This window comes from Rousettus aegyptiacus, unplaced genomic scaffold (genome assembly GCF_014176215.1).
Source record: "Rousettus aegyptiacus isolate mRouAeg1 unplaced genomic scaffold, mRouAeg1.p scaffold_m13_p_4, whole genome shotgun sequence".
Taxonomy (NCBI): Eukaryota; Metazoa; Chordata; class Mammalia; order Chiroptera; family Pteropodidae; genus Rousettus; species Rousettus aegyptiacus.
In genome coordinates, this window is record NW_023416307.1 from 64,666,217 (window position 1) to 64,690,840 (window position 24,624).

General features: G+C 40.3%; 1 long non-coding RNA gene across 1 annotated transcript; it reads right to left on the minus strand.

The window, feature by feature from the left end:
* Positions 1-787: 787 nt before the first annotated feature.
* On the minus strand, positions 788-23,178 carry LOC107497301. Its single transcript, XR_001593786.2, has 3 exons — positions 23,121-23,178; positions 10,571-10,718; positions 788-863 (listed from the first exon to the last, which is right to left on the minus strand). It is a non-coding gene; the product is annotated as an uncharacterized LOC107497301 (long non-coding RNA).
* Positions 23,179-24,624: the final 1,446 nt, after the last annotated feature.

Genomic DNA, 24,624 nt, shown 5'->3' on the forward strand with positions numbered 1-24,624 from the left:
ATGTAAAGGGAAAAAAAAGGTTACTTGTCACAGGAACACCTTGACCCTCCCTTGTCTCCTCGAATACAGGAAATGATCTCCCTTGTAAAAGGCGTCCTCCCCATACCTGTAAGACATCCTTTATCACTAGAACTGAACCCAGAGCTAAAAAGTCTGTAATCAAATCTTATTGCCTTTTCTAACTTGCTGCTTTGTTTAGATTTTTCACTAATGAGTACCCAAACCTTGCTTCCACTCCTTTCTCATGAGCGCTACCTTTCTTTGTCCTGTCAATTTCTCACAAATTTATTGTTTATCTAAAAAGTATGAAAAGATGCCTTGTTCAGTCATGTCTTTGAGCCTCTCTTTATGACCTGAGCATCATATTATGATTCTCCTGTGTGCGCATATTAAATTGGATTTTCTCCCGTTTATCTAGTCTTGTGTCAATTTCATTATTTTATTATTAATCCTGCTGTAAGACCTGGTAGAGGGAGAGATTCGCCCCCTTCTTGACAACTGTGTTTTCAAATCTGTGGGAATACAACTGAGTTTCTGAGTTTTAATTTTGTGTGTCTTCCATGACTTACCATGGTGCGATGATTGCTTACATGTATGGCACCACATTGTGAGGGACCCCTGCGGGGAGAGTGCTGTCTCAGTCTTTGGGACATCTCCAGTGACTAGCACAAGCCTGGCACATGGCGGATGACAGAAATGATGTTGCTGATTCTATTTGGAAGCAAAGTAAGATGAAAGACATAGACATGGTTTAAAAATAAACTAAAAAGTAGTATTTACATGTAGGATCTCCTTTCGTTTCAAGTTTCAGATTTTCAGTAACTTTGATTTCCCAGCTTACTTCAAGCCTCCCCAATCTTCACCTGTATTTGGAAGAGATGGGTGAAAAAAGAAAAAAAAAAAAAACTTAAAATAAAGAACAATAAAAAGAGTTGAGATAGATAAAGACAGAAAAATATCTACAATTTAAATTTCCTTTCTTCTCAGCTTGGCCAGAGGCAAACAGCTGGCTCTTTCATTTAACATAGTTTATTTTAAAGAGGACAGTATGTTTCTTTCTCAATGAAATCTCTGTTGGCAGCATGACTGCTAAATCAAAGAAGGACATAGCATGTGAGGTAGGTAGAGTATGAAACAACCGTGAAAGCCTTTAAAATTTTCTTCCTTTTGAACGTGCAGTTTTGTAAGACTAATTAAATAGCTGAGTACCTGTATGGTACCACTATGTAAGGATAAGCTAAGCCAAGTGTTTATTCATTGCCTCAAGCTATACTAACACAGAACTGTTGGATCCTTTATTTCACTTGGTACATAAGAGTAAACCATCATAGATTCAAACTGTGGCGCAAATTCTGAAGACTTGTCATAGTGTCATACATTTTGAGGAGATATAAGTCATTAAAGAAACATATAGGAATACTCAACCATTGAATAAAAAAGATGGGTTGGGCTCAAGATACTCTGTTTTGAGTTTTAAACTCTGTCTTAACTTGGAATCTGTATTTCAAGCTGGCACCAAGCAAATTTCTTCCTGCCTAATCATAGATATAATGTATATTCTATAGATAGCCACATACCTCACATATGTGTATGAATTTTTTATCTTCGTATTGCAGCCAACTTGCAAAATATGCCCACTTGAAAATGAATATGTTCAAGTGGTCAGGCTAGTACTACCCAGTTCTGAGAATAACTTAGAAACATCCAAAACCGTAATTTAAAAACTATTAAATTCCTCTCTGAGCTACCGCTACTGGGGGCTTCCAGCCATAGTCTTGCATAAGCTTTATCCTGCTGAAAGATCAGAACCTGTTTTACATACTGAAGCTTTATAAAAAGGTGAATCCATCTACTCTAGTTCAGAAAGTCAGAGTTGGCCTGATATTTTCATTACTAATAGCCATTTTCAAAGTAAATTCACACTTCTCGGTGGCCATAAATTGTTGTCAGAACTTGCCTAGCATTCATCTGGATATTCTCTTGAGATGTACTCATTAGTGAGCAGACAGATTTCTTCCACACACCATAATATATAGCTTACATGTGAGCAAATACAAAACAGCATGTGCACGTGCGCACGTGTGAGTGTGTAATTGTGACAAATCTCAATGGACCGGTAGCTTCTTTTTTTAAAAAAAGGGGAGAGGGTTGCCAGTCCAGATTTTGACCAATCTCTCCCTGTCTTTTACATATTGGTGTGACTGAATAATGAGAAACAAAGGCTGCAAGTCAAATACCTAGATTTAGAATTCAATGCCGTGCAAAGTAATTGAACAATTAGTCACTTGAATAAAGCTCAACAGCCAGTGAGCCCTGTATGTATTTGGGGGAAGAGCTTTCCAGAAAGAGGAAGCAACAAGTACAAAGTCCCAGTGGCTAAAGAGGACTGAGTCAGAGGAGAACAACTGCAGAAGAGTTGTTCAGAGAGGCCCCAGGGGCCCGCACTTGTAGGGCCTTGAAGTCCTTGTAAAGACTTTGGCTTTACTCCGCCCCATGACGTAGAAAGCCATTGGAAGGAGAGTCTTAAACAGGAGTGACATAATCTGATTTAACTTTAGCGGTGTCACTTTGCTGCATTGATTAGACCACAGAGCAGCACTGGTGAAAAACAAGGGAGATGTCAGGAGCTATTAAAAGAGACGATGGTGTTCTGGAGCAGGGCAGAAGAGGTAGAGGTGGTAAGAAATGGTTACACTAAATGTGTTTTCAAAATAGAGCTCTCGGGATTAGCTGACTGGTGGAATGAGGGGTGGGAGAGGAGAGGTTTTGGTCACGAGCACCTGGAAGAACGAAGCTGGCATTACTAAGTCCTCTTTATCTAATTTCTTTTTTCAGTTAACTTTTCAGTCATCCATTTTCCTGGAGTTATAAAGACAGGATCTCAGTGAAACGTTGGGCTAACAGGCTTCCTCAGCCACAGGGCAATTCCAAGGGTTTGTCTGGGGACTTGCCTAGAACAGCTGCAATCAATCAGAGCCTAAGCATGTGATGCACCAGAGGTACTGAGGAGGGCCGAGGGGGCCAGAGTCTGTTTACTTGAGGGAACGGGGACTTTCCCCAAGAAAAAAAGAGAATATGAGTCACCAGACTAATGACAAACAGTACTTAGTAAAAAAGAGGAAGGGAACTTCTGGAATTGGTGTGTACAATGTCTGACCCTCAGGTTCTTCCCTAGCCCAGACCTCCATTGGCTTCTGCCCAGGTCGCACAGAGTGAGAGAAGGAAGTGACTAATACCTGCAAGAAAACCAGTTGCCACTGAAATCTCTGTTGGGGCCCTTACCTGAGCTGTACCCTGTTGGGGCCCTCCTGTCTGAGCGTGACACCGGCCTGTGCCTCCTCCTCCCCCTCCACCCCACAGGGCTACCTGGGGCTCACCAAGAAAAACAAAAGTCAGACAGGGCTCTTTTTGTGGGTGAATTTAGGGCACTCTCCCTGGGAATTCCCGGAAATGTATGATAGGAACCACAAGGGCAGGAGTACCTGCATTCAGAGCCGGGAAATATCACCAATGAAGCACAGACTGAGAGTCTGAAATTAAGTGGGGATTTCTTAGCCAAGAAAGGCTTGCCTGCCCCGCCCACTCACAGCTTGGACTAGGATTGGCAGCCTGCCCTCCAGTTGGGATTGTCCCGGGTATGGTTAGGGTAGCTATTGCCAGGGGCTAAATTTTGAGACCAAAGAAATAGTGGAGATCTGGGTGAAGTGGAGGACTTCGAAAGGATTTAACCCCGAGATGGAAGTGTTTTCACCTTTTTAAAAAGTGCAACTCAATTGGAATTAATTTTTTAACCTCTTAAGTGAGGATTAAGTTGCAAAGTGAGAGCCACTACAATGTCAGGGTGATAAGGGGAAAGCAGGTTAAGAAATGCATATAGCCACGGGCCCAGGGTACACAGAGTCTCTGCTCTGGTCCTACCTGCCCCCATGGGACACCCAACCCTTAGGATTCAGGACCTTGGTGTTATGTATAAATGCATAGGGGAGACTTAGCAGGCAGGGTTCCTGCTCCCACAGTGGACCCAAAAAGAGATTCTACAGAAAGTGACCTTACAGGGTCATCTGACCATGAATTCCTAACTGGGTGGATCATGGTAGGTAGTCAGCCCCAAGCACAGAACTTCTTTAATAAAATTTTATCTTTGCCTTAAGGAAGCCCCATCCATTGTTTTTGTGCACCTAGGGTTAACACACTTTAGAAAGAAACAAAACCACCCTTGAGAGAGCATGTAATTTTGTTAACTATCTTGTAATCCAATCTCAACCTTACTTTCTTCCACCTTCATGTAATCTTTTTAAATTCCCTCCTGAATGTCAAATGTAGAAAAGAAACTGCAAACTTCATATACTCTGAAGCATTTGAGATCTTGCTTTCCGGCAGTTATCAGGTTGGCTCAAATAAAGTCTTATAAACATTCTTTACAGGTTTAGACATTTCTTTTACCCACATTGACTTGACATAGTAAGATTCTGAAGAAGCCCATCCAGGGCCACCCCGTGGACCCAGACCCAGTACTAGGTACAAGCGAGGGCCCACTATGCTCCACCAGCTCCCCACTTCGAACTGGGTGAACTGGAATGAGTTTTCTCTCAGAATCCTGGGCCTCCTTGCTTTAAGTAGCAGGTCCATGACTTTATCTGAGCTGTTCTTAGAAAATCCTCGAGCTGGATAGGGTCGAAATAACCCAGGGAAAGGGGGGAAAAATGGATTGCTGCTTTTATTTTATCTTTTTAGTTGGACTGCTTACTGAGAGTCTGAACAAACTCTTTGCTGGTTAATTGAGAGACTGAACTCTCTTTAGCTTTAACAGAGAAGGGGTACTTGTTTCCCCAATGTAAATAGCCAATGGGGTGACAAAAGCTGTTGCAGATCCCTGACTCTGGAGTGGCAGAGACAAGCGCCCTGAGGCATACAGTTTGGTGACTGCAACAGTTCCAGAACCCCTGGGAGAGTTCTTGGCGAAGATCAAGGCACCGTGGAATGGATTTACCCCGAGATATGGGCCGTGCCTCGGAGAGCATCATAGTTCCAGCGGCATCTGGCAAACTCTCACCAGCCTTTGCTCAGGTATTTTCAGGTGACTGAGAATCTTTGCATGATGCCCTGAGGAAAAATATTTCTCTATGGCACAAAGCAGTCCTATAGGCACAGTCACCACATTTGCCTTGTCTCGTGATGTGTATGTACGGGTTGGTTTTCTCTAGAAGTTTGTTCAGACTCTATGGATCTCAAAGGAAAACCTGAAATTAACATGGGAAATTGTGCCTCTGAGGCTGGCAAACCCCAGCCCCCATTAATAAGAAGGTGGCCAAGATGAGAATCCTTTAATATTTCTAAATAAATCTTTTGTGTGTACAATTAGGGAAAAAACAGCGATAAAACTAGGCAAAATGAATGGAAAACATACTTAATTGGTCTCCCGAAGATTCAAAGGGAGGATTTAGATGGATCATCTTAGGTTGTCATTTCATCATCGACCCAGTTCTTTGGGATATTAAAAATGGCTGTCCTTATTTTAAATGGGGGAAGGTTATTTGAAACTTGCTTATCAAGGATAGATATAAATTGTAAATGCCTCTAAAACAAAATTTGAATCCAACTGTTATTTTATAAACTAATGAGTTTTCTCATGACTAAAAAAAATCTATATTTGTTTCTGTCTGCGAGTGTATATATATATATAGTAAATGTGAGATAATTTTCTACCTCCAGGTCATATTAAAATTAATTTAAAGGCAAGTGCTTGTAAGGATTGGGTATTCTACTGTTCTCAGAAATATAGAAACTAACTCAAATGCTTTTCAAGTTCACGTAATCTAAGATTAATCTTTAGTAAATAAAAGTCAATTTTTAAATGTATTGCTTTAAGTAAAACAGACATGTCTTTTCATTTATTGATATTATATTTTACCTAGGTTTTACAGAAATAAGTCCCTGTTAATAATTGACGTTGATGTATATGAAATATGTTTCTAGTGTTTATAAAATGTCTTCATAATTTTGACTTCTTAGTTTTCATTAGAAATTGAGGTTTTAAGGGTTACGATCTTAATATATGTAGAAATAACTTTGTGTTGTTTCAGAAAAGCCCCTGGAATACTTCAAAGTGTCTGGTTTTATGTTAAATTACATTGGGAGCACTGTAAAATAAGTGAGTATTGTAAAATAAATAAACTTTTTAGGCTGTGCCATATGGGTAAACAATGGCTGTAAATTAAATAAATAGTTAGGGCTCTGAGAAACTCGAGACAGACAATTGGTTCTTCCAGGCTACCTGGCATACCTCATTCTTTTTGTTTTCATGCCTTCATGCATCATTGTGCATTTACGCTGGACATAAATTAGATGAAGGAACTTGTGAGCTGACATTATTGAAAGGAGACATCTTACACTATTGCCAAGTTTTGATAGAATCATTTCAAGAAAATGCCAAGTTGGTAATCACTTCCTTTCACAGCGAGATCCCAAGAGACAAAGCCTTTAAAGATCATTCACTGTCGCCTGGAGATTTTGTTTATTGAAAAGGACATCAAATAAAAGACACTCTCCAACCTCGTTGGAAAGAACCTTATCAAGTTCCTAACCACGAATGGACATCTAACCCTGTCTCTGACACTGACCTCTGCCTACAAGGGACATATAAAAAGCCACTGACATCAGAGGAAGACAGCTGTCTCAAGACATTGATGAGGCCTCTATACTTACAGATTGATGTTGAACTCAGAAATTATTTTGTTTGATTGTCTTTACCTGTCTGCTACTAATATTAGTCATAATCGTTATACTTGTTTTGGAGGGTTTTTCTATATAGTCCAACTGTTTATGATTAATGAAGATGCATAAGGTAGTTGTTAATATTCTTTGATGGCTTCTGTAAATGTTATAGTAGATGGTAAATACAGAAAAATGAGACAGAAGGCAATACTCAAATCACAATAGTTCACAGGATAGAAATGACCCAGACTATTTTTTTGCAATAAAGGCCGTGAGACCTGACTGCCTTCCATTTACCTGCCCTTCACTGTTTGGAACAATTCAGCCTCAAATTCACATTCCATGCTTACGGCGTTGCTCCATCCCCATGGGTACACCATGTCAAACAGATGACATCGATACTGAAACTTCTTTTAGAAAGGAGCCTTACAAGCACTGTGAAATCACACTATATGACCAAAAGTCCTCGATGCATTTTTCAGATTGATTAATGGCCAAAAAGAGTTATGGACAAAAAGGGGGGTTCTAAAAAGTAAACTCACAGGATGATCTGATTATAAATTCATAACTAGGCAGGTCATGGAGGGTAGCCATGCCCCAGGAAGATTACATGAGAGTGGGAGAAAGCAAAGTAGAGGATTAGAATTACAGGATAGTTAACAAGATAACCAGCTCTCTTGAGGGTAATCATCCTTTCCAGAGGTATTACTTCTAGCATTTCAAAAGTGTGTTAACCTAGATGCAAACACAAGAAAAATTGACAAGGCTGGCTTAAAACTTTTCACTAAAGAAGTTATGTGCCTGGGGCATGACTACCCACCATGACCTGTCCAGTTAGGAATTTTTGTGAGGTTACTTCCATAGAACCCCTTTTTTGTCCACATAATTATTGTTGTGGTTATTATTAGATATCACAAGGGATGAAAGGGATGCAACAAGGGTGACTGGAGGTTATAAATGCAAACTTAGAGGCATTCTCACGCAGTCGAATCTAACTTCACTGACTTGTGTTAGGCTTGGCATGGCCAGTGGGACACCAGAACCCTGGCTTGGTGGCTTGTCTAGAAACATCTTGTTTCCAGGGCCAATCCCTCATTCTGCCGTCCTAATTCCAGAAGAGAAGGAAGCAACAGGAAAGGGAAGTTTGAAAAGAGGCAGCTAGCCAGACCTTCACTCTTTGGTTTTGCAAATATGCCTTTGCACTAGTGGCTGGGTACTGCAGTGGGATTGAATTAGAGGAGACAGTTCATTTGTAAAAGAGGTGCCTGTGACAGCAGGCTCTTCCTAGTGATGTAAGTGACTTCTGGATGGGATTCGTAAGAGGACAAAAAGAACAATGGTCCCCTGGGAGATGCCGAGTCTTCAGGGACCTCCTTCCTCCACCCAGGAAAGGCAGGGGCACAGCTCTGGATTTCACCTTCCTAGCCCTCTTTTCGGTGTGCTATTTTTCTCAATGTCTCCTTGAAATCAGACAGACCTACCACGACCCACTATTGTTTACCTCGAATACATAGATAATGAGGGTGAACAAAGTTTTGCCACCCTAAAATATGCCTTTTTAAAAAATATTCATTATTTTATTATTATTATTTATTATTATTTATGATTATAGCATCCTGGTCTTTCTAGGTAATCTCCCATCCAAGTACTAACCAGGCTAGACCCTGCTTAGCTTCCAAGAGCAGACATCAGGCTTGTTCAGGGCGGAATGGCCATAGGCCATGAACTGTGGCTCCACTGGGGCTTGAACTCAGGACCTTCTGCATGTAAAGTAGACATGCTAACTGCTACACTATGGAACCATGTCCGGAAATTTATTATTTTAAACTAGTTATCTTTAAGAAACAAAAGACTCAGGAAGAACCATTGACCTTCCTCCTGACTGCCTAAAAGACTTTCAGATAGAGGACCTGCTCCAGGAAGGGAGCTGTCATCATAGACAAACTGCATCTGATGCTTGAACAACACAGGTTTGAACTGCACCAATCCACTGACCTAAGAACTTTTCTCAATAAATACATACAGTATGGTAAATATATTTTCTCTTCCTTATGATTTTCTGATAACATTTTCTTTTCTCCAGCTTATTTTATTATAAAATTAGGCATTTAATACATATAACGTACAAAATATACGTTAAACGACTTGTGTTATCGGTAAGGCTTCAAGTCAACAGTGGGCTATTAGTAGTTAAGTTTTGGTGAGTTAGAAGTTATACATGAATTTTTAACTGCATAATAGGTTTGTGTCCCTAACCCCCAGTTGTTCAAGAGTCAAATGTAAAGTTTAATATAAATTAGTGTGTGATAAACAAGAAGGAACCTGAGTAAGGGTTATTTGATCAAAGTCTTCTCTGTGTGTCCCACTGATAAAGTTGGCTTTTCTTCCTCCATGTGAATTGTCTTCCTCCCTTTTAAGTTCTAAACCACAACTTACCCTTTCTTTTTAGCTCAATGTGACAATTAAGCCTCCATGTCCAATTTGTGATTTGGCCTCAGGTCTCATATTCTTACAGAACTCCCATATGTACACACATAATAAATTTGGTTATTTTTTCCTGTTAATTCATCTCATGCCAGTTTGATTATCAGACCAGCCACAAGAACTAAGAGGGGAAATTTCCCCTCCCTGACAATAACCTCTCTGAACCTCAGGTACTTCATCCAAAAGTGGGGCTAATCATACATACTTTGATGTCAGCTTCATGAATGAGGGACTCTTTCAAAAACGGAATTAAATTCAATGAACTGAGGTAATGCAGTACCCAGCACATGGTAGAAACTCCCAAAGCACTGAAATCTTCAGTGGCTGTACATTCTTCAACAGACCAGTCTTGGTGTTTCAATGTGGGAAGGGGCCTTCAAGGGGGAGCAACGAAAGTACAGTTGGCTCAGTTATAAAAAAACTGTTAAGGAAGAAACTGATTTGTCCTGCTCTGTGTGGTGGTCCCCTTTAAATAAAACCTTTCCACAGTGAAGATACCAGTTTGGTCTTTTGTTCATTAACTACAGGGGCTCAAATTGTAGGAGGAGGGGCAAAAGCTGATGCTATCTGAAGGCCCATCACATCCCACCATTCCAGGCCTGCACTTGCAGGAGGTGCTTCCTTTAATGACTGCTCTCTAGGTGATTACTAGGAATTAATTCAGTAGAGAAGATAATCAATAGATGGTCTACTGAGAGTGGTCCATTAAGGCAGACCTGCTCTTCTCCTCAGGTGTGATAAATAGTGCATTTAAAGTATTCAATACCATAATAAAGGTTGTAATTAAGTGAGGCAACTTGGCATCTTAATAATTGCATGCTTAAAAGATTTAAACTTCAGGCTGAGACACAGAGTAACATTCATAATCCCTCGAATGGTTTCCTTTCCAAGAGAGAGAAAATAATGTCTGACTCTTCTCCTGAGAAGCTGACAGGGCAGATCCGTTCCCAGATTCTTACAGAGTTAAAAGTAAGAGGTGACTTTGAGCACCTGCCACTGCCACTGCTCTTTTGTTCTTGGTGTTCCCCCGCCAGGTTAATGATTACCATCCTCTGCGTGGGAAGAAGGCAGGAGAAGGGAGCCTGGGGGAATTCAGTGCAGGGAGCTGGTAGCCCCAGCAGTATGCAAATCACTTAGCAATAAACAAATGACTTCGCAGAAATGCAGTAAGCCTTCCCAGACCAAATTATCTCCCTTTCTGTTGCTTGTTATTAAAAGGAAAGCACTTTCTGCCATCACTTGTCCTTTTGCCTTACTCAAACACACACACACACACACACACACACACACACACACACACATTTAAAATCCAACCTTATCCTTTTCTTGTAGGCTCTGAGTAAAACTTTTTAATGTAATTTCAGGTACTTACTATGATCACAAGTCATCTGTTTGGCAGTTTGCAAAACAGATGCATTTTGTTCATTTTCACCCCGTCCAGGAGATGTGTCTCAACAGCTGGACATTTGCAAATGGCTGCTGACATTGTCAAATATCCCCCATGGCTTAGGATTGTGAGTCTAAGAAGAGATTCAGCAAAAGAAAGAAAGAAAATGGTTTCATTCCCACTCTTCTTTGTTTAAGTGCACACTGTCTTTGATCATAATCTGTGGACAGTGTTTATGGAAAACCACGCATTAATCAGATAGTTTCATCCTGGGAAACACTTAAGCCCTGAGACAAAGAGTGAGCCTACCAAAGTCCAGATGAGCTCTCTCTCTGCCATCCCGCCCCCTACTCAATCCTATCGTGCTGCCCCCCAATCACTGTTATTTCAAATTCTAAATATCATATCTTGCAATCTCTAGTACAGTTCACAGATTTCAAGAGTGAAACAGAATGCTTGTGGAGACCATAAGGGAAGCTTTTAAGCTTAAAACTGTTATTAAAGTTTAACTTGATGTTAGGTGAAAATATCTTGCTTTGTGTGCTGGTGAGAGGACACATTTGCAGAGGGCATAGTTCTCCTTTGTTGGAAAAATAGTGTGGTCTCAAGATGCAGGGGGCTCGAGAGGAGACTTCTCGAGCCTTCTCTCAGCTTCTCCCCTCTTCTGAGTTGAGCCTGGAATAAAGTTTAAGCATGCCTACCTACTGCCGACACAATGGCAGAGGTCAGTGAAGGAAGTCCTGCACTTTATATAAAGCTCAAATCCTGTACTCTTATGTAATGTGTAGTGACTGACCAGTGTATACAGGACATTTAGTTCTTTAGAGTTAAAAGACAAGCAAAAAGGATATTTCTGGCAGTGCTGTCTTTGTGCAAAGTATTAAAAAATGACCCTTCTGTGTCATGACTTGTTTTAATGCACCCTTTAAGCTTTCCCTTTCATCCTCAGGGACAAAGCCCCACACCAGGCAGGACTCACTGCTGGTTGTGGCTCTGACTTGCCAAGTTGCATTGGGATTGAATCTCACTTGCCAAATTCCATTAGAATTGGACTGAGAATACCTAGTCCTGGGAAGATGAAGGTGAGTATCACAAGTGGAGCTGGAGATGGTCTGGCAGGCATGGGCCAGGATGGAGACGTTTAAGGCAGGCATCTAAATACTGGGTCCACCCAGAATTTTTATGGGCAGATCTCCTGTAAGCGTAGAGCTACACAACTAATGTATTGCTCTGTTCATTCCAGCTAGGAAGATTTCAGAGACTGAGTATTACAGATCCTGCAGCCTCAGCTATCAGAAGAGGTTCCTGACAGTGATCACAGTTGTGCAAAGGCTTCTGCTGCTGCCCTCGAAGTCAGAGCAGTTTGCCCAATCCCACCTTAGTCAGGCTTCTTCACTGCTAGTGTTGCATGGGTAAGGAATTCAAGCTCCTGGTATCCTTATTCGTTTGTCCAACAAATACTAAATGCTTAGAATATGCCTGGCACTGTGTTAGGTGCTGGAGAAATACTGTCAAGTGAGAAAGCTATCAGTCCTGTCCTCCTAGAATTTAATGTCTAGCAAGGGAGATAGACCCTAAATAAATACTCATAAAAGTAATAGTTAATTTTAATTGAAAAATGCCATCGTTCTCCAAGGGCTTAGCCAGGCACAAGGCTCTTGACAAGCTTTCTAAAGAAACTCAGTCTTAATTTGGAGAATTGCAAATGTACATATAGAGTCAGAAGAACTTGAAGGACCATCTGATTGCCCTGCCCTTGATGCTCAGATGAGTGCATTGACCTATGAAGTCAAAAAGAAACTTGTCCAATGGGTAAAAAGTCCCAAATCTCCATGATTGTGATTTTGATTTTGGAATGTATTCCTGCTTAATATAAGAATTTGAGAGATGTTGAAGTATGGGAGTTCCCTTCAAACAAAATGATGAAATTGCACAATTATGACCTGACTCATGAGTTGCTGGGAAGCTGTCCAATACCTCCACCCAGACTCTCACTCAACTCTTCTGTGAAGCCATATCTTCCCAAGAAAGTAGATTTGTTGGGGTCAGAATGCTAGAATAAGTTTTTTTTGCTCCATATTTTTCTTGGAGACACAAAACTCCCATTCAGGCAAAGTAGATAGCAGAGTGTGTTTTATTTCAAACAAGCTATAATCGAATTAATTTTGAGGAAACTATCACTAGTGAGTATCCAGGGTATCCTTAAAACAAATACATCGTTTGCTTTGTGAGGACTCCACCCCATGCAAAATAACTGCTCTCCCCAGGCCATCTGGGGAATTCCACTGAGGGCTGACTAGAAATTTCATAACGCTCCCCCTGCTGACATCTGGAGACATGAGTTCCGTGAAATCATTATTTCCAAGAGATGATTTAAACTGAGCATTGGTAAAACTGTTTGAAGATACTTTTAATGTAATGGTTAAAATTGGATGATGTTACAATCCCAGTGAAGCTTATACTAGCAGAAAAAATTTAAATATTTAAATTGTTCAGTTTGTAAAATTTGTGTAACTGGGATGTGGGCAGGGTGGTATGCTTCTTTAGTTTCCATGGTCAGGAAGTGGCTTTCAAAGGAATTATTGACAAAAAAAAAAAAAAAAAAAAAAAAAAAAAAGGAGATGGGGCATTGATAATTGTGGTGATGATATATATTTACACTTTTGTTTTTTAAAGTAAAGAAGTCGTTGTCTCCCACCTCAAAATAAAACTATAATTAAATGAGGTGAATTTGGTACATCTCGCCTCTGACTTAAGTCTCAAAGTTTACTCTGAAATTATAGTTTCATTTCATCAAAAAGTTCCTAACCCTGGTGTTGTTGGAACAAGAGGATTTGAAAGGGCAAGTTTCAGATTTCTTTCTCCTGTGCTTTTTGCAGTCCAGTTGACTGCTTAAACACTTTGCTGCCACTAAGGGAGCTCACCCAAGAAGCCAACCTTTTCTTATTTCTTCTCCCCAATTTCTCATGCACCAATTGATGATCTAGGAGGTATGATACTAAGCTTTTCATGAAGGGAGCTTCCCGATTGGGTATTGTATCTTCCTTTGCTGCATGACACATAGCTAGAGTGAAAAGAATCTTGCATCTAAGGCAGGAGCATATAAACTCAAATTAGGAATATGAAAGATTTTAGAATGGGTGAAAAAGATTACTAGGTGTTCCGTCTAAAGGTAATCTCCATCTTCTACTGTCTTTGAGCCATTCACGATTAGAGATATATATCTGCTCTGGAGTCTCCTTTGAATCAGTTGTAACATCTTAGTGGTTTTCTCATTATTTAATGAGTTAAATAAAATCTTTCACATGTGTTCATTACACATTTATATGACTGTCATGATTTAAACTATCTAAAAATATTAGCCTTTAAAATAAAGGTAAGCTGTTTCTCATACAATACAGCTATGGAAATATTTTTAATATGAATTGTGAGTATTATAAAGTAGGAAATTATAACAATTTCACCTCTATGCACTACCTAAAATGAAATACTTACTCTAAAGGGACTCAATCTTGGCTTTCGAAATACAGAAAAAGTGGGTGCAGTAACCATATTGGCAAGTCAAGAGGATGGGCCTCACCCTGGTCGGGGGCTTCTGGTCATCATTTCCCATGTCATAACCACACCCAGCTGAGTGTTTGCAAGTTAAAACGAGGTACTCCAACAGGAGGCGACTTAACAGACCACTTCCTACCACAGAATCATGTCACTATTAACCATTGCCAAGACCTCAGCACAACATAAAACCTGTCATGTTTCCCAGGGGGGGCTCCTTTCTTGATAACAGTCACCAAGACCCAATACAAAGGGGGCAGCACAGCGACCTGATCGCATACAGGTTCCTTTTTTGTCATCTCATTTTCACAGTTACTTACCAAAACTAGAAAAATGAGGGAAAAAAGTGTGACTTAGGCTATTTGCCAATACATGTGTTCTTGGTTTGCTCTTACTTGACTTTAGGGAAAATCTACTTACTATGGAGAAAATTTAAGGATTCTCACTTTCAGGTTTAATATTCAAATTCAAGGCAGATATTGCTCATTACGCAAAAGAAAAAGAATTATCAAACAGTACGATTCTATTTTTCATTTAAATATATATTTTTAAATATCTGGAAGAATACATGTAAAAAACTAAATACCTCTGGTAAATTGCAAGTATTTTTTTATTGATTTAATTGTTTTGCTAACTCATTTCTCTAAATTTCCTACAATAAACCTAAATTGCATTAACAATACGAGAAAAAAATTGAAACGGATATACTGAGTGTAGTCCTAATGTCTCTTAGGCAGGCTCGTTAATTTAGCAAGAGACTCATTGGGGTTACCTTCAGTGACGGGCTTTTCATTATTTTTTTTTACAAAAAGAGGCACATCCTATCAAGTCATCTCAACAGCTGGACTATCATCACTTTGGGTTCAAAGTGTCTAAGACTGAGATGGAGAGTATGTCTGCCTGAGAATTAGTTCAATTAAACAGGAACATCCTCAGGGAGCTGCAGCCTAGGGAAATGATCGATGTTTTGACTCAGAATTTATCATACATCTATAATATTTGAACAGTAGGGCAATTCTTTCAGGTCGCGTTCAACTTTGAAAGTTGTTCTTTTCTGCCCAATAATGGGGAAGGTATCAAAACCTGTCACATATTGCGAAGTTCAGAGAGAATTAAAGCTCAGAGACGCAGATTGAGAATTTTTCTCAATTAACAGAAAAATTCCTAGTATTAAGGAAACAACCAACGTGAAACAGACTGATATCTGAGAACCAGCAATAGATAAAGAATCAGGATGACAATGCTTAAGAAACAACAGGGGCAGAGACATTTTACTATTTCTTAGGAGGAAGGGGTTGGATTTTAACATCAGAACCACACTGTATATTTTATGTTGAATGCTCTACAACTGGGTCTCCAGAAGGTGCTTGTGTTCTATATAAGCTGAAACATCAGGGATGTCTTGGAGGCGCGTGGGCAAACTTCAAGCAGTGGTTCTCGTGAGAACCAAGGAGCCTCAGAGCATGGGAAATTGATGGGGAATTTTGAGGACAACCACTGTACCCTGGGTCTAAAATTCCTACACCAGAGAACAAGGTTACCTCTTACCACCTTCCACTCATCCGGTTGGCCTATATACGAGATGTGGCAAAATTCCCACCAAACAGAAGCAGGAGAGCTACAGTCAAGGCTCCCTCAGGCACAGAAGTTCAATGGCTGATGCCAGATTCCTGCCAGGCCAGCCCCATCTGGACCGGTTCCATAGGTTACAGAGAGAGAGGGCTGTTTAACAAAGAGCAAATGACAACAACAATAAGTAATGTGGAAACAAACAAACCAAAAATCTAACACCCCAAGGCAGCACAGTTGTGAAACCTAAAAGCACAATTTGGAGAGAGAGACTTCACTCCTTTCACTTTAGAAAAGGAAGTTTGGTGTGAAAAGGAGAAAAGACAGTGATGACACAGGGTGCTCGGGGAAAATGGGCCCCAAGGACTCTGTAGGGGACTTTTGTGGCAGTGAGATGAGGGACTTCTTCCCCCGGCCAGCAGTGCGGGGGGCAGGTAGCCATCTTAAGGAGTCACAGACTTATACTTCTCCTTTCATGGGCACTTGTGTAACATGCTGTAGGTCAGCCCTGGAATCAAAGATGGAATTAGGGAGAAATGGAGATCCTAGAGTAAGGAACAAACTAGGTAGTTACTCTTTTATTTCTCTTAGAAAGACTGAGTTGTGGTGTGATCTGGGCAAATACATTTTCAGCCAGTGGCTTTGATTATTCTGAAATGAAATATTGTGTTGACACTCATAAACTATATAATAAAATAACTTCTTTTTTTATTATGAGATATCTTAGCTAGGTATACCTAGTTGAAAATTTCTGTAAGCTTTCTAGTACCTTCTCTCATATAAGGGTGTCGGGAAGATAAAATAGTATCACCTTTATGAAAGCGACAATGATATAAAACTCATGAATGTTAAAGGTACTTTTACTCTTTATTCCAGTAATTCCATTTTTGGAAACATCCTAAAAAGATAATAGTATAAGCAAACATTTATTCATGAAGATGTTTATTATCATATTACTTATAAAAAGGAAAAACTATCAGTCTAAATGCTCAAAAATTGGAGATTGGTTAAAAGTAAATTATGAAAATCTGCACTATGGATACAATGGAATTATTAAAATGATGGTTATAAAGAGTTTTTTATGTCATTGGGATGTGTCTATGATATAATTTTAAGAAGGAAAAAGCAAGCTAATAAACTTTAATATGTAATATAAACTCAGCTATATAAAATATTACACATTACACATGCCTGAAAATAAGAAACATTAAAAATTATCTGATAAGATTGTTTGATTTTTATTCCTTTCCCTCTTCTAGATTTTATTTTCCAAGTTTCTACATAAGCAAGTAATTAATTTGTAATCTAAAAAAGAAATGATATACTTATGTGTATGTGCTCATGTGCATATATTTTCCTATGTTTACATGTCCATGCACACGTATATTTGGTACTTTGACAAGAAAGCAGCTCCCCCTTGCACAATAACTGTCCAATGTGTTACCAGCTCAATATTCTTATTGCTTTTTCTTTTCCAGCTTAAATAACAGTTGTAGATCTATTTGTTCTATTCTTTTTATTCCCTCTCCCCATAAACACACACACACACACACACACACACACACACACACACAACACCCCATATATACAATACACACAAATACAAACATATTCACATACATGACTAGAATCTTTGTTGACAGGGACCTGAGATCAAACAGGATAAAATATGTAAAATTTCCTCTCTGTTTTTTTTCTGTCTCTCATTTTCTTTTTACTTTCTTCCTTGCTGCCATTCCTCCGCTGGGTGATGCCTGTGGAGTAAGCAAAGAAAGAGAAAGACAGGTATGCATGGTGGGGAGAGACAACGAGGCAAGCAGATTTCCTTGGCAGGATTAGAGGGTGGTTCATGTCAGCAAGCTACAAGCCAAAACCATGCTGAGATGGTGTGCAGGGTGTGTTGGAGAAGGGCCTGGGAGGCAGATAGCTTGGATTGGATGAGACAGTCCATTTGGAGCCCCAGTAGGCTCCCCAGCGGGGTGCAGCAACATTCCAGAGAAAACTAACTGTAAGGATGACCCAGAGCCAGGTACTGGCCTAGCCTTTGAGCTTGTCCTCATCCCAGAACGCCAAGAAACACAGGGTTGGCACAGAGTTGTTCTTTTTCTGTGGGTCAAGGGGGCTATTTCCTCTCCTCTTTCCCAATATACTGGCTTTGGGTGAAACAGAGGTCACAGACTCAATGCCTGTGGATTAGGCTGAGTAAGTGAGGCGGGCTAAGTGTGATGAAACACAGAGCGACAGGGACTGCGGCCTACCAGGGAATGTTCACTCTCCAAGGTGGTCCAGCATACTTACACACAGCACTTTTGCTCAGTGAGTATGAGGCCAAAAAGGTAGCAGGTCTTCTGGTTTTTCAAAGGAAGCTGAAAATTCAGAGGAACTTGGAGATATGTGTGTATATTTATGTGTATAACAGATCTCAACTTTTTTTTAAAGGTGGCTCAATTAAAAAAAAAAAAAACGTAACACTGTAGATCAAAAATAATGTGTCTGCTGGCTGGATTTAATAAATGGGCCACTGTTTAAAGAATCTCTGAAATAAAACTATGTAAGTATTCTTCCTCTCCCCTTCCCTTACAGCTGATAAGAAACAGGGCGTCTCTTGTAAAAGGACAAATATTTAGCTCCTATTATGTAAATGACACACCCTAGTTACCATAAGGGATCCATGAGAAATACTGAGTTTTTCTCTGCATTCTAGGAGCTTAAAGTATTGTTGAAACAATAAGATATTCAATCAGGAAAGTCAGGTGATAGTGCCATGTAAATTCTGATGTCTAGGCCTAAACAGATCAGATTAGATACACCAAAGTCACCTTAAGAAGAAAGAATGGCTTTTAGATCTCTATCAATACTTGACTGTAGTAAAACCAGTGGGTGAAAGTAACTAGAGTATTGTTCACTTTTATTTTCTCAGTATAATAAATGATGTTCAACAAATATTTCTTGAAAAAAAGAATAAAATTAATGAGTCATAAAAGGGGGAAAAAATTAGTCTTGTGAGCCTAGAGAAATGAGGAAAAGAGAAGCAAATATTTTCATTGTCGATAACAATATCCAATGAAGAGATGCTGGATTTGGAGCCCAGAGCATTTGGTCATTAGGGCCCCCATTCCTGCTAGGGAACAGCGGGAGTTCTCACCGTAACCCATATTAAATAGTTCACGGGCTATTTTCCTTCTTAGCTGAAATGTCTAGTCAACTTCTAATGACCAATTAAGCTTCCCTGACACCTTGATGGAGGAATAAAGGAGCCTGGATAGGGAACCTATGCATTCTGCTCATGTGAATGGCCTGTGTCTCTTTATAATGAGCATTCTGATTTACACATGAGTGTTTGGAGAGCTTGGTTAGATGCGCTTCGTCTCCCTGGGCCAGATGCCAGTCTTGGGGAGCCTTCCTTGCTGGTACCTCTAATTTATCATCTCTTTACTCATAGAACTGGTATTATCGGGTAAGGGCCTAAATGAGCAAAGCAGACAGAACATACAGTTGTAGATCAAAGAGGAGAGAAATCACTTTGTTTTGAGTAGTCAAGAGAGGGCTCAGAGCAGAAGGGGATTCAGGGATAGGTCTTAAAAACATGAACCAGTTTTGGACAGGTGGAGAGGTTGGGGGAAAGATAATATGGAGGGTGGTGATAAAACTTGATTTGGAGGAGTAATGAGAAAGTTCGTTAGGTCAGCCCAAATGCCAGGCAGAAGGGTTTGAACTTTATCCAATAGACCTAAGGGAAGAAACTAAAGTTCTGAGAAAATGAATGACGGAATGAAATTGGTGATTCATTTAGATTTTCTGGTATGACTAGAAAGGGCTTCATTGCATTCTCATGATTGTTCAGAATTAATGAGTTAACCTCTAAAGGGCTTTATTGGAGTCAAACAGGGCTCTCTCCAAAAATGTGAGCTGATTGCAAATGCCTGACACTTAATCTCCAGGAGACAGGTGAACAATCAGAAGATACAATGGGCTGTGGATTCCTGGAACAAGCTTAGCCATGAAGAAGGCGACATGAGAAACACTACAGTGAATCAAGCTCCACAATTACTAACAGCTCATCCCTGCTGTCCTGATGGAGCAAAAGCTCAAGTTTCTGGTGTTGTCATAGGTAAGATTGCCGACACAGCCATTTACCAGCCCTCGGAAGCCCCCTTAGCCCTTTGCACTGCCAGGAAATCAAAGTTGTAGCCACGTGACTCCAAAAATATTAAAAGTTAAAAAAAAAAAAACTTTCAATGGCATCATGACCACAGTTTCATAAATTTTTGTTGAACAGCAAGAACAAGTACTCACAAAGTTCCTTAGATTATCCGGGGGGAATTACTACAGATTGCGAGTATCTGGAGCTGCAGTTTTCTATTTGTTTGGGGTCCCAAATCCATTTTTTAAGTGAAAACTCATTTAGAATTCCAGTACATGAAATGGATGAAAGAGTCAAAGCTCTGGCTAAAGAATATGGGGGATTCTTTCTGATGGGCCTCTGCCCCCTGTACTTTCCACAGCTGACTCACCTCCACCTCTGGGGAAACAGAGGCACCTCCGCTCAAGTCCAAGGCTCCTTGGAACACAGTGTGGAACTAACTGGGTTAGACTTTAGACCCGCAGAATAAAAATTTGGTTTATCTGTGGCCCAAGGTAATAATAGCAATTATAATCATACTTCTAAGTAACATTATTTCGCATTGTTACGTGCCAAAGTTTGTTCTAAGCACTTTACGTGTGTTAGTTCATTGAATCTCTCAACAACCACATGAGGTTAGGAACTACTATTACCTTAATTTTACAGATGAGGAAATCGAGGTCTAGGGAAATTTAGCATCTTGCCTAAGCTAGTAAGTGTTTTGGTAAGCCAGGATCTCATTCCAGGAAGTCTGATTTCAGAACCAGCCTTCTGAATACTTCAGTCTCATTGGTTCTGCCTCATTACCTTGGAAACTTATTAAACTTTGTAGGGTTTGTGTACAAATGTCTGGTTTTAGTTTCCTTTCTTTTCTCTAAGAAGAGAGGAACTGGCAGAGGAGCCAATCAAAGTTCGCAGAGACCTGGACTGGAGGCCGGTTTACTCCACCTGTCTTCGCAACACTGGAAAAACAAATGACTCCCCTAACAGTGTCAGGGAGATCTGACATCCTTGCTCTTTGTTTCACAGGAGGAGGGATTGTAGCTTCGGAGCCATAGCTATAAATATCAGAGTTAACGAGGGAGGACTCCTGGAGACCTAAATGAATCCATTTTATGAGTCTGTCATACATCAGGTTAATATGATTCTGACAAATAATTATATTGAAAACTGGACAGGAACCAAAAATGTTGTTATTCCTTTTGAATATTACAGCAGAGACTTCTGGCCAATTAAAGGGTGATGGCGCCAACACCGAAGTGCAGAGCAAAACTATAATAATTTGTGGCATTTAGACAAAGAGGCTCACAGCTCTGCACCCACCCAGGCTCAAACAACGAGACTGTCATTGTCTGATTCCTTAATGAGCAGAGCAGCCCCTTCACATAGATCAGTTAGATTCGGTGTGGAAGCAGGAGGATGGGGGTAGAGGCAGAATGGATGTTACTAATGTAGCATCTCTTTTCTTTTTAACATGGACCAGCAGAGTTTTCATGTGGAAGGAAGGACAGATACATTGGGTGAGCCCTGAAAATGGGTTTTCAGTTTGAATAAGTCAAACTGTGATGGCAGTTTGACTAGAAGGATGGCTTATTCTCTCTTTGTTAATTACAGTGGCCTCTGAGGAGAAAGAGCTTCTTACTAAAGGAGAAAAAGAAAACACACTTTGTGGTTATGACATTTGCCCTGAAGTCCTGCAGCTGTTTTCCAGGCTGGAGGGCTAGGACTCGTGGGAAGACTGATCCCAGGGGAAACATTCAAGTTCAGGGGCCTTTTTTCAGTCACAGGGGGCTTTTCTTCAGCACTATGGGCTGTTCACCGCATAAGGGCATCATCACAAGCAGTGCACAGGGGCCAAAGTTCAGGCCCTGCTCTGTTTATCCATCCCTATCCCTGGAGGAAAAGGCCATTTCTTAATTTGAATAAAGGTGCGGTATGGGTTAGCCAGTGGACCACAACTGATCCAGGTCAAGGTCAAGTACCCACTGCCTGGGCTGTTATTTGTTAGAGCAACTAAGAGAACAGCTTTATTTTGTTCATCTGTGGTTTCCAAACAACTGCCATTTGCACTCCTTATTCTTTCTGCCTTATCATACTCAACTTCTTTTCCTGTGACCTAAAGAGGAAGGGTGGGGAGTTGTGGTGGAAAGGAACTCATAGATATAGTTTGAGGAAACTAAAAACAGATTGGTGATTGCCAGAGGCAGGGATGGGGGTGGGCAGGTGGAGGAGTGAGTGAAATGTGTGAAGATGGTCAAAAAGTACAGACTTCCGGTTATGAGATAAGTAAATTCTGAGAATGTAACATACAGTGCGAGTGACTATAATTAATACTGAATCGTATATTCAAAAGTTGCCAAGAGATTGGATTTTAAAAATTCTCATCACAAGAAAAAAATTAATAACCATGTGTAGTGATGGATGTTAACAACACTTACTGTGGCGATCATTTTACACTATATATACATATCAAATCCTTACGTTGCACACACCTAATACTAATACAATTTATACATTACGATTACTAATACAATATGTGTCATTTATATGCCAATAAAAATTTATGAATTAATTAATTAACTAGTTAATTTCAAAGAAAGAGAGAACGAGACATGAAACAGGTAGAACAAAACCCCACTTGGCCGTGACTCTCTCTCTCAGTACCATTGCTTTTCACCGATAAGAACCTTTCCCCACTAACGTTGCTTCTCGTCTGCATCTCTCTCCTGCCCATAGCTTTTCAGCCAGGAATTGCCAGTGAAATGTTCCTTCAACGGTCCACACCAAAGTCCTCTTCCCACAACCTAGGTCGACCTGGACTTTGTACAAACTGAAACTCAGGGCAACTGCTTTAGAAAGAAAGTAGCCCCAAAATGGTCTCTCACCAATTAATCATAACTAAAAGTAGAGACTTCAACATGGTGTTTTTCTTCACCACATCCTCTAAAGCTGTTCGGTATTAAATTATTTAGCTAATTTCTCATCAAGATAACTGTGGTGACTTCCAGGAGAATGTATGCCAGAATATTACCATGAGGAAAAGTCTCAGTTTTTGAGGACAGCTGCTCCTTCCTCTCATCCAAAAAGTTCCAGTAGTGTGGGATCCTCTCCAAGCCACTGAGCAGTGGTCCAGGAGCTCTCTTTCAGGACTCCACACCAAGCCCCTGCCCCGAACTCCTGTGTGGCTCACCCTCACTTCTGCCACCACCCAGTCTGAGAAGGAGGCCTCTGGTTTGGTTCGAGCAACCGGAAAACAGAGAAAGGTCTAATTCTATGAGCTAGTCAAACCTCAAACCCAGTATTTGGACATGTCTTCTTTTTTTGTCCTTCCCAGTCTCAAGAAAGGATAATGCAATGTATTTTTCTAAAGAGAAATAAATACACAGCATAAGATAAAACTTTTTTTTTTTTTTCAGCTAAGCCTCTCGCTGCATTCCCTGGTCAACTTTCTGTAGCTCATAAAATAAACACAATTCACGTTCACCCTCCCAACTCCAAATTCACTGTTATTTGGCTCTGGATAAATGGGCAGGTGGTGCTGCCCAACAGGGCTTGGACGAGCTCGTTTTTCCTTCCCGGACGGAAGGAGGAGGATTAACACAGAATCTTTTCTATTAGTGAATGACAGGACAGACAACTGGAAGGTCCATGTGAATTTCATCCTGAAGAAAAGTACAGAGGTGATTATTAGAACAGTCTTGTCACAATAAAGGCAGTGCTGGAATCTGCCATACTGACTGCCTTCGCCTGCATGGTCCAGACTGGCTTTGTTGGATGATGAGCAACTTTGTGGTTGGGGGTAAGTGGGTGGAAAGCGGATCCTTGATGAGAAATATGACGCCCTACTGCTAAGCGTTACTTACTTTTAGCTTTGTTTCCTTTTAAATACTGAAAAATTAGGAACTTCAGTGAAGTGGCCTCAGGAAAGGAAAAAGATAAACAGATGTAGATTTTTTTGTTAACTTTCTCAAGTAAATAGAGCTTAAGTGCCCTCATTTGCTCGGGCCTTGGTGAATACTGGATGTTGCAGAGAGTTGCAGAATGTTCTAGGTGGGGAAAGGAAGCCAGGATGTAATAATAAAGTGTTTCCGCGTAAGCACACACTAATTTCAAAACTGTTGAAGGTTTTCTGTACAGGTCTTTGTCCAGATGAAAGGCGGCCATTAAGTGGTAGTGCCCGAGGACGAGTCCTGATTCTTAGACACGTGTAGGCCCCAAGGCAAGTCTAGAAGTGAGAAGAGGATTGCTGAAGTCTGCTCTGCAAGTTTCCTAAGGGGAGTGTTAGTTGTGCAGGGTTGGTGTTGCCATCAGGAAAGAGTGTCTCCCCATCTGTAAGATTCAGAACTTTCTGTCTATGATATTAATGATCGTCCAGGGGCCTCATCTATCTGTGAAAGTGTAGTGTATTTGATCCAGTGATTACCCCTTAGATGACCCTGAATAGTGAGGAGACAATTTGTACCTGTATGAGTACCACAAATAGCCCTGAACTCGGAATGCCAAAATCTGTCCTGAACTATCCTAAAAGTCCCTATTCCCACTCTTTCCTGGAGAAAAGATGGGATAGATCCCAGGCCTGGATAATCCTTCTAAATGAAGAATAGATTTCCTTAAAGGAATCTATGTGGAAAACTATGTCAGAATTTGTGAAGGGTTTGAGATTTTAATCTTATTGCAAACTAACAAATTAGCCTGTTGTAGATTTATTTATATTTTTATGTATATATGTATATAAATATGTGTATATATGTGTGTCTGTATATATAGGCACATATATAAACAATATGTATAA